At 40.9% G+C, this 9,016-nt stretch overlaps 1 pseudogene; it reads left to right on the top strand.

The window, feature by feature from the left end:
- Nucleotides 1-3,600: 3,600 nt before the first annotated feature.
- Nucleotides 3,601-5,204, top strand: LOC123397270 (annotated as a pseudogene).
- Nucleotides 5,205-9,016: the final 3,812 nt, after the last annotated feature.

Raw genomic sequence — 9,016 nt, 5'->3', positions numbered from 1 at the left:
GTCTTCTCCTTTCAACACTCGAATAACAATATTGGTCACTTCCGCACCACATAAATGCTAATATTTTTGAAAGAAATGCGCCGGAAAGCCATCCGGTCCTGGGGCCTTTGTGGGGTACATTTGAAACAGCGCCTTTTTTACCTCTTCCTCCGTTACAACCCGTACAAGCATCTCGTACATAGGTGTGGAGACCTTACAAGGTACATGTGATAACACTTCCTCCATTCCAATAACCCCCTTCGAAGCATATAAATTCTCATAGTACTGGACTGTCATGTGTTGCAATTCCCCTGGATCATCACATGTGGATCCGTCAGGGCGCATCAAGCTCACCATTGTGTTCTTTTTTCTTCTGCTCGAGGCTTTCTTATGAAAGAACTTTGTATTTTTATCCCCTTCCATAAGCCACTGGATACGTGCACGCTGGCGCCACATGATCTCCTCCCGGAATTTCAGCTCAATAATTATGTCCTCTATTTTAACTTCCTCACGGGTTGCTGAAACTCGATGAGGATCCTCCCGCAACACCTTAAGCCTCGCCCTCAACGTCCTGATCTCTGCTCGCACCGCACTAAAGGTGCTGGAGCCCCACCCCGCCAGTGTTACTGCCAAACGCTTCAGCTTCTCCCCTATCTCCTTTGCTGATGTAGCTGTGGTCGCAGTCCATGCTTCCTGGAGTGTTGTTTGGAAACCCTCATGCCTCTCCCACATCATTTCGTATCGAAAAGGCCTCCCCTTCCCTATTCTCTGATTGTGTGCTTCCATATTATTTAGGAGGAGGATAGGGGAATAATCCGACTTGACCGCCTGGAGATGACGTAACGAGGCCATTGGGAACATGGCGCTCCATTCCACCGAAGCCAAGGCTCGGTCCAGACGAACTCTGCAAGTAGCCCCATTCTGAACTTTACGTTCGAAGGTCCAGTCTAGCCCAATATACCCTAGATCCCCCAACTGGCACACATCGACCACCTCGCGAAAAGCCTGAATTTGCCCCATATCACGCTCGTTTGGGCCTAGCTGCTCCTCTCTCCTTAGGACCTCATTAAAGTCTCCTATGCATAACCACGGTAGGTCACTGTCCGCCTTCAGGAAACGCATCATCTCCCACATTTTATACCGCAAGCTCCTATTTGCCTCCCCGTACCAGCATGTCAATCTCCAAGGATTTCTACCTTCCTCATTTACCTCCATATCAATGTGATATTTGGAGAAATTACGCAACTGAAGTATGAGGGGTTTCCTCCAGTACATACACAACCCTCCACTTCTGCCCGAGCTTCCCACTCCATATGCACTTTCATATCCCAAAGTTCTTGCCAATCCCTCCATGCGATTCTTTGATATTTGTGTCTCCACAACACAAAGAACAGCCGGCGCACTCTCCCGCGCAAGATCGCGGAGTTCATGAATTGTCGCGGGGTCGCCCAACCCGCGGCAGTTCCAGCATAGGATCGACATTAGGCCCGGCGGTCCTCCTCGAGGGAGGCCGCCGTAAGTGCCAAGGTCTGAACTTCCTTTCCTGATGCCACCATCATACTGTACTTGACTAGCGATGATGCCTTTTTTGCTTTTTTGAGCTCTCGGGGAGAAATATACGTTGGTGGCGGGGGTCGAATGGGCTTATCTGTAATAACCTCATTCATCAACCTCCCTCCCTCTGTCTGGTCCTTCTCACTTCCCATACTATGCGTGTTGCTAGATGCTGTTCGCACCCTAGTGCTTTCCTGCTGACAAATCGCCATAGCTAAGTGCAGACTATGCCGGGGTCCTGATTCATTGTCCGAAGCCTCTCCCTCTGGTCTGGGTGTTTTCAGAGGACTAGTTACATCCTCTTCCTCTCCCTGTCCATCATCCAATCCCGCATCCTGGGACGATCTCTTACGAGCTGGAGATGTATGGCCCCTATTACCAGCACGCCCTCTGCCGTCAGTTCTCGCTCTCCCTCCAGACCGACCACCTCTTCCCGCCTGGTCCTCGTCTCTCTTCCCCGACGCCACCTCCTTCCTCTGTGCCAGCATCCATCTCCCCCATTGTTTCTGCTTTGCCTCCCACACACCATCACCACACTCCTCATGGTTATGTCCCATAAGACCGCACACCTGACAGAAATATGGTGTTTTCTCATACTTGATAGGGAACATGCGCCGGCCCTCCCCTGAAACTACCAAAGCCGTAACCCTAGTAAGAGGTTTGCCAACCAGTATACGCGCGCGAACTCGCATGTAATCTCCTGTGTAGAACAGTCTAGGAGAGAGTTGAATTTCCTTGACCCTGCCAATACGCCGGCCAAGCTGATCCACAATATTCGTACTCCTATACATATCAGGGATCCCGTGAATCTGTGCCCAGACATGGATACCATCGAGCACCACCTCCGCAGGATTCGTCTTCCCGTCATAGTCCTCCACCATAAGACCCATGCCCCGGAACAGCCACGGTCCTCCATGGACCACCTTCTTCCAGTCCCCCAAGCAGAACATCTGGAACACAAACAGGTTGTCTCCCGCTTCTCTATACTTCGGGGGTTTAGCCAACCCCCATACTGTTTTAGGGTTTCAAACATAGCTATTGATGAGAAAGGCCGAGAGGTGTGTAACTTCCCAATCGCGAGCCACCGCGCGTCTGCCTCAAGTTTCTTTACCTCCTCTTTGCCCACCACCACATCATCCAGCTCCTCATCCTTCAGATCAAGGTGTTGCCGCATATCCTCAAGGTTCTTCCCCGTCCACCCCGAGGAGGAGGATGACCCATTGCTTCCGGCCATCGCCCCCGTTGGAAGCGCCCAAGTTGCCTCACGCGGACTCGACCAGCGATCGAAAACCTCACGTCGGCGATCGGATCGCCGTCGTAGGTCCTAAACCCTAAACGAGAGGGTAGCTACTTTGGTTTATTTTACTAACGGCGTCTCGCGCAAGCAAATAGGCTAACTAGGCTTGCCTACTTGCAGTTTGCCTAACACAAACAGGCCGTTTGCCTATTGGGCAGTACTGAGCGCCGGCCCGAGCGCTCCCGTCGGTCGTAGTGCAGTCGTTAGATCCACGGGCTGCACCGTTAGATCTTTCATGCAGGAAAAAAAATTCGATGCAGCAAATTTAGGTCACGATGCAGAAAATTTCATTCACGGTTGGAACAAAAATATAGTTGTAGCAAAAAAGATATCAACGTAGTCGTGACAAAAAAATGAAGCCGATGATGCGTGGTAGCAAAACAAAATAAGGATTGTAGCAAAATAATCTGGTGAACTCGGGTTGCAACTCTGACGAATGTGTATGTAACTTTTTTAGTGAACAGTTGCAGCAAAAAATGATACCGGTTCTAGCAAACATTAACACGGTTGTAACAAAAAAAACACCAATTATAGGAAAAAGTTCGACGAACTGAGTTTGCAACCAAACGTATATTCAGCTTTTTTAATGGACAAATGTAGCAAATTTGAACACCATTTGTAACAAATTTAAACGATCATTACATGAGAAAATATTATATGGCCATACGCATGGGTCGCGTACGAGACGTGTGGGCAACGAACGACCGACGCGTTGCTTCCGTAAACGTGTCCATCAAGTTTTTCTAAAATGTTATTATTGAATTAGTAAAATGGTAAAGGTATGTAGAAAATGTTTCTGATGTATATGAAAAAAAAATGCAAAAAGTAGAAAGTGTTAATTATATATACACAACTGTTAATCATATATACCAAAAATATTGGTGATAATTAAACAAATGACACACACTTCAAAACAATTGTATGTGCCATCTAAAATAATAATTATAGAGATGTAAATAAAATCGTGTAATTCAAATGTACGCCATATTTAAAACATTGTTATCATTTTGTGAAAAATGATGATCTTGCATTTAAAAAATGTAAAACATGTATAAAAAATGTTTCCTATGTATAATAAATCATATAAAATGTAATAGACAAAGTAAAAATATTAAATTCTGTATATGAAAATATTTAATCATATGCATCAAAATATTTGTGACAAATAAGAAAATGTACGTCACATTTTAAAAATATTCACATGTTTTAATAAACTGTTTATTTCATTTATTTTAAATGTGTACAAGTCAAAAAAATATTCTCATACTTATAAAAACTTATCATTTGAAACATATTTTATCATGTATTTGAAATAATTATTCGAAACATTTTTGCAAAATTTAAAAAAAATTGAACATGTGCAAAAAGTGTATGACATATATACAAAACGCTACATTAAGTAAGATAAAGTAGAAATGTATTGAAAAACAGAAAAGGGCAAAGAAATAAAAAGAAAAGTGAAGAAATCTGAAAAGCCCGAGAAAGAAGCAAAGTATAAAGAAGAAGAACAAAATAAAATCATAGAGAATCGTTCAAAGAAAATGAAAACAGAAAACGTAACGAAGATTAAAGAAAAACTAAAGAACCGTTGACAGTAAACAAAGAAAACAACAGAAAAGGAAAAAAAGATCAAACTAAACGATCGCGAGCGAGCGTAAGCAACGAGTGACCGACCTTCTGGACCAGCCTGTAGTCGTCCGTCCGTAGGCTATTCCTATCTCTGCTTCTCTCCCTAATAATCTCTCCCTAATAATAAAGCTAATAGGGTTTCTGGTCGTCCGTTATGGCATTTTTGTAAAAAGGCCCTTCCATTTTTTGTTAATAAACCTGCAGTCCAATTTTAAGTCACAACGAACCGTTTTCTGTCATTTTGTTCTTACACAAACACCCCTGCAGTTTTGCCTATTCAACCCGCAAACCACTCGCGCAGCATCCGGATCGGATCAACGCGGCGGCTCGACCGGCTGGCATGGTGTATGGTCGTCCTGTCGTGGGAGCACGACCCGGCCGTGAAGAAGCCGGCGGAAGCACGTGGTGGTGGCGTGTGGGAGGGCTAGAGGAAGGTGCCGGCGCTGGCGAGGCGGCCGTCGGTGCCGCCGCCACCCGGGAGGCCGGCGGCGAGGGGCTTCTCGAGGGCCGTCCGGCCGGAGGACGACCGTTCCTGGCGGCGTACCTGGCCTGCACCAAGAGTGGCGGCGACGGCGCGAAGGAGAAGGTCGGCGGCGCCGCGAGGGAGCCCAACAAGGTTCAGAGGCGGTGGGGCGTGCTCGGGCGTGGGCTCGGCGTGCTGTCCTGCAAGCGGTCCAATGGCGTCGTCGAGCAGAGCATGGTGAGGCTGGCCAAGCTGCCCGATCTCCATCCCACGGATGCTTAATCGATCATCATCATCATCATCATCATCTTGTTCTTACTCTCTTTCTTTGGTATACTTTGCAATAGTTTCTTTCTGGTCAAGGACTCAAGGTTAGTTAGTTAGCAGTGGTGTGACAAAATCTGGTGTTTAATAGAAGTAGAAACTTTGATTCAACAACAGAGAAAAGTTTCACACTTAATTTGCATGTGTGGTGAAGTTCAGAGATTTTGGCAGCAATCTTCATCTTAATTCCTAAAGTCGCATATGCATTTCCTTCCTTCTTCTCCTCTGTGATGATGGATGGATGGATGGATTGATTGATCTCATGACACTGACTCTCCGCCCTGCACCTTGCAACTTTCTTCCTGTCATTGTCAATTCACCAGACAGTGACATGCATATACAGGTTGACCGAGACTTGGAACATTTTCATAACATTTAAGATTCTTCAAGAAGTGTTCCAATTTTTAAGTAAACCTAAACTTTTATTAGAAATAAGGAAATTTTCATGTTTATCAGAAAAGCCCAAAAAAAATCATTGACAAACTATTCCATGCAAAAATGCTATTGCATCTGATGAAGAATGCTAAGTTGGCTTCTTCACGTCCAAACTTGATTATACAAAAAGCAATAATCAGTTTTACCTTATTATTGATGTCTATTAAAATGGTACACAATGCAATACAAAGCTGGTTGTACCTCTTTCTTCGCCCGATGCAACGCACGGGCATTTGTACTAGTAATAATAAAGCAAATACGGTTTATGGTCGTCCGTCTTGAAAATTACCCCTAAAGTTTGCGTAAATTATCCACCATGCTACCGGTAAGTAATAGAAAACGTTTCATAAAGCAAAAAATCTTGGACTGGGTCGGCCCATGTAAAAACGTCCTATATTACGCTCTCCACGCTGAGAGAATATCCAACACACCGTATGGGCCGGCCCATGCACAGGCGTCTGCTTTGAGTTCCATTTATTTATTTATTTTCAGTTCTGTTTTATTTTTTATTTTAAATAATTTAGAACTTCAAATAATCTTTAAAATTTTAATAAAATGAAAATTATAAATCAACACATTTCAAAAATTAAAATGTTTGTTGACTTCAAAAACTTCTCAGAGTTTTGTAAAAAACGCTCGCATATACAATAAAATGTTTGCAATTTTAGAAAAATATTTGTACAATAAGAAAAGTCCATGATCTCAAATACAATTCCATGTATTAAAAATTATTAAAGGCATTTAATAAAAATGCTTTCTAATTCAAAATATGTTAATGCATTTAAAAAATGTCCTAATATTTTAAAAATAGCAAATGCCTGTTTTGATAGTTTCTTTTTTTTATTTAAAATTTTCCGTTCCATTTTTGTTTATTTATAATTTAAATAACTTAGAATTACAAAAGCTTTTGCATACTAAAATATAGGAATTTTTATTTTGTATTTAAAATAGGATTCAAAAAAGCGCGAGATTTTTTATATTTTTTTTTGCAAATTCCAAAACAATGTCCATGAATTTAATAAATATATTACTGATTTATAAAAATATTTGTTTATTCAGAAGACTTCATGCGTTTAAAAAAAATGTTTGTGAATTTAAAATAAAATCCTCCAACATCAAAAATTATGTTCGTCTTTTCTTGAATTGGTCACCAATTCAAAAGAAAATATTTAAACCCGTTCGAAATATAAAAAATATTAATGATTTTTAGTAAATGTTTGTAAATTGTAACTAATGTTCTCGATTTTAAAATTGTTCCCATATTTGTAAAATTATTCACGAAAGATCTAATGTATGTAGTTAAACATTAATGCTTCTAAGTCTATGTGACAATATACCTGTGTGAATTTTGAATAATTAATTGTTGGATGCATCGGATTATTATTGTATGTTTTCTAAAAAAAATCTTGAAATTCAGAGTAATTCTTTGAGTTACCAAGATTTTTGAAAATGTAAAGATTGCTTACATTGTGAATAAATTTAAAAGAAGAACCAATTTCTTGCATTTGTGTACAAAATTTCTAAATCAAGCGATGATATGTGATCATAATGTGTTCATTATCGTTGAAGATTTTGTTTTTTTTCTTCCGTGGCAACGCACGGGCCATTTTGCTATTAATAATAAAGCAAATATGGTATCTGGTCGTCCGTCGTGGCATTTTTAGGAAAACGTTTTTTCCGTTGTCAGTTAATCAACCCGCAGTCCTTTCTTAAATGAGGAAAACGTTTCGTCATGTCACTTTTAGAAACAAGTCCCCGACGTTTCCTGAAATCAACCCGTAGTCCGAATTTTAAGCCAGAAAGCGAATCGTTTTTTGCATTGTTCACAAAACCCTCTGATGTTTCAGGTAATCAACCCGCACTTCGTATTTTAACAAAAGAAACCTAACTTTTCAGTTAATCAATCCAAATTTTATCTAAAACAAAATTATCCATATCTTTTAAACCGTCACTTCGATTTTAACATGTTATATATGAAATTTGATTAAAAAAATATGTAGAATCTAAATAGGATATTATTTTTAGCTGTTGAATGCTTCTTAAATATGATTTTTGGTGCAAACTTAATCTGTAGTGTATGGTCTTTTTTTCTCTCTTTCCGGCGACGATACGAATTGCAATAAACATCCATTAAATTAAAACCAAATTGAGAGGAAACAAAACATCGTTAACCACACATGCTCACCTTTAAAAAACCTCGTGGGGAGAAACAACATATTTTTCATCTTATTCCGAGTGACTGTATATTCAATCGTGTTTTCGTTGTGTGAGCACTAAAGCCATCGTCGGCAACACAAATATGATACCATGTGAAAATATATTATGTTATTTTTTCTTCCATTGCAACGCACGGGCTCTTTTGCTAGTTAAGAATCATGACGGGTGAGACATATCCCTCACAACAGTGCATGCACATCATCCGGCTTAATCATCTTGTTGCACCAGCCCACATGACGAGAGGGGAATCTCTTATACCACCAGACCAGCACCATTCAAATAAAAAATCAGCAGGACCTGGCTTGAGTGTTAATTACTACTCGCTTTGTGTGCTTTTACAATTTAAACAGTGAAAACGTCTTACATTAATGTGCAGAGATAGTATGTGGGTAACGTCCCGTGTCAACCATCGGAGATGCAATTCGGCTTCCGCGAGCATATGCTTCCGGGGCAAAAAAAAAAGTTTGAAATGAAAAAAATATCGAGACAAAATTTGTTTGTGTACTTCGTGACATCCAAATGCTACCTACAAATTTTGAGACAAAAAGGTAAAACATTTTGGCTTATGGGAAAAAACAAATTAAGCACCAAAAGTTATCCCAAAATGTCATCCTAAATTTGTTTTTTTTTGCTGATGAAACACCGCTACTCCTTATCGCACGAAAATTGCTATGCATATTTGCGACACCAATACAATCATGTATAAAAAAATAATTTTTTTAAAAACATGTACTATTATTTTTCATGATACTGTTTATCCGGGTGCATATGCATCCGGGAGCCAAAACACATCTTCCGTCTACCATCTGCTTCATTAAGGTACCTAGAGTACATGGAATTGCCATGGCTTGTGCTACGCGGTTCAATACTCCTCCAACTACATGGTTCAATACTCCTCCAACTAAACGATAGACAAGTTGCGGATGGATGGCTAGAGGACATAGCAAAAGTTAACGTAGACGGCGGGAATTCCCGCCATAGTAGCTTGGGAGCGGCTCGTGTAATATGCAGGGGCAATACAGGTCACTTTTTTAGAGACTGTGATATATGATGGTTTGATTCCCCCGGAGGGAAACGTATGGCAGCCGCCATACCTTAGTTCTGGGCAAAACAAAATT

The sequence above is a fragment of the Hordeum vulgare genome, chromosome 5H (assembly GCF_904849725.1).
Source record: "Hordeum vulgare subsp. vulgare chromosome 5H, MorexV3_pseudomolecules_assembly, whole genome shotgun sequence".
Taxonomy (NCBI): Eukaryota; Viridiplantae; Streptophyta; class Magnoliopsida; order Poales; family Poaceae; genus Hordeum; species Hordeum vulgare.
The sequence above is the reverse complement of the archived record's forward strand: the minus strand, read 5'-3'. Positions and strand labels throughout refer to the sequence as shown.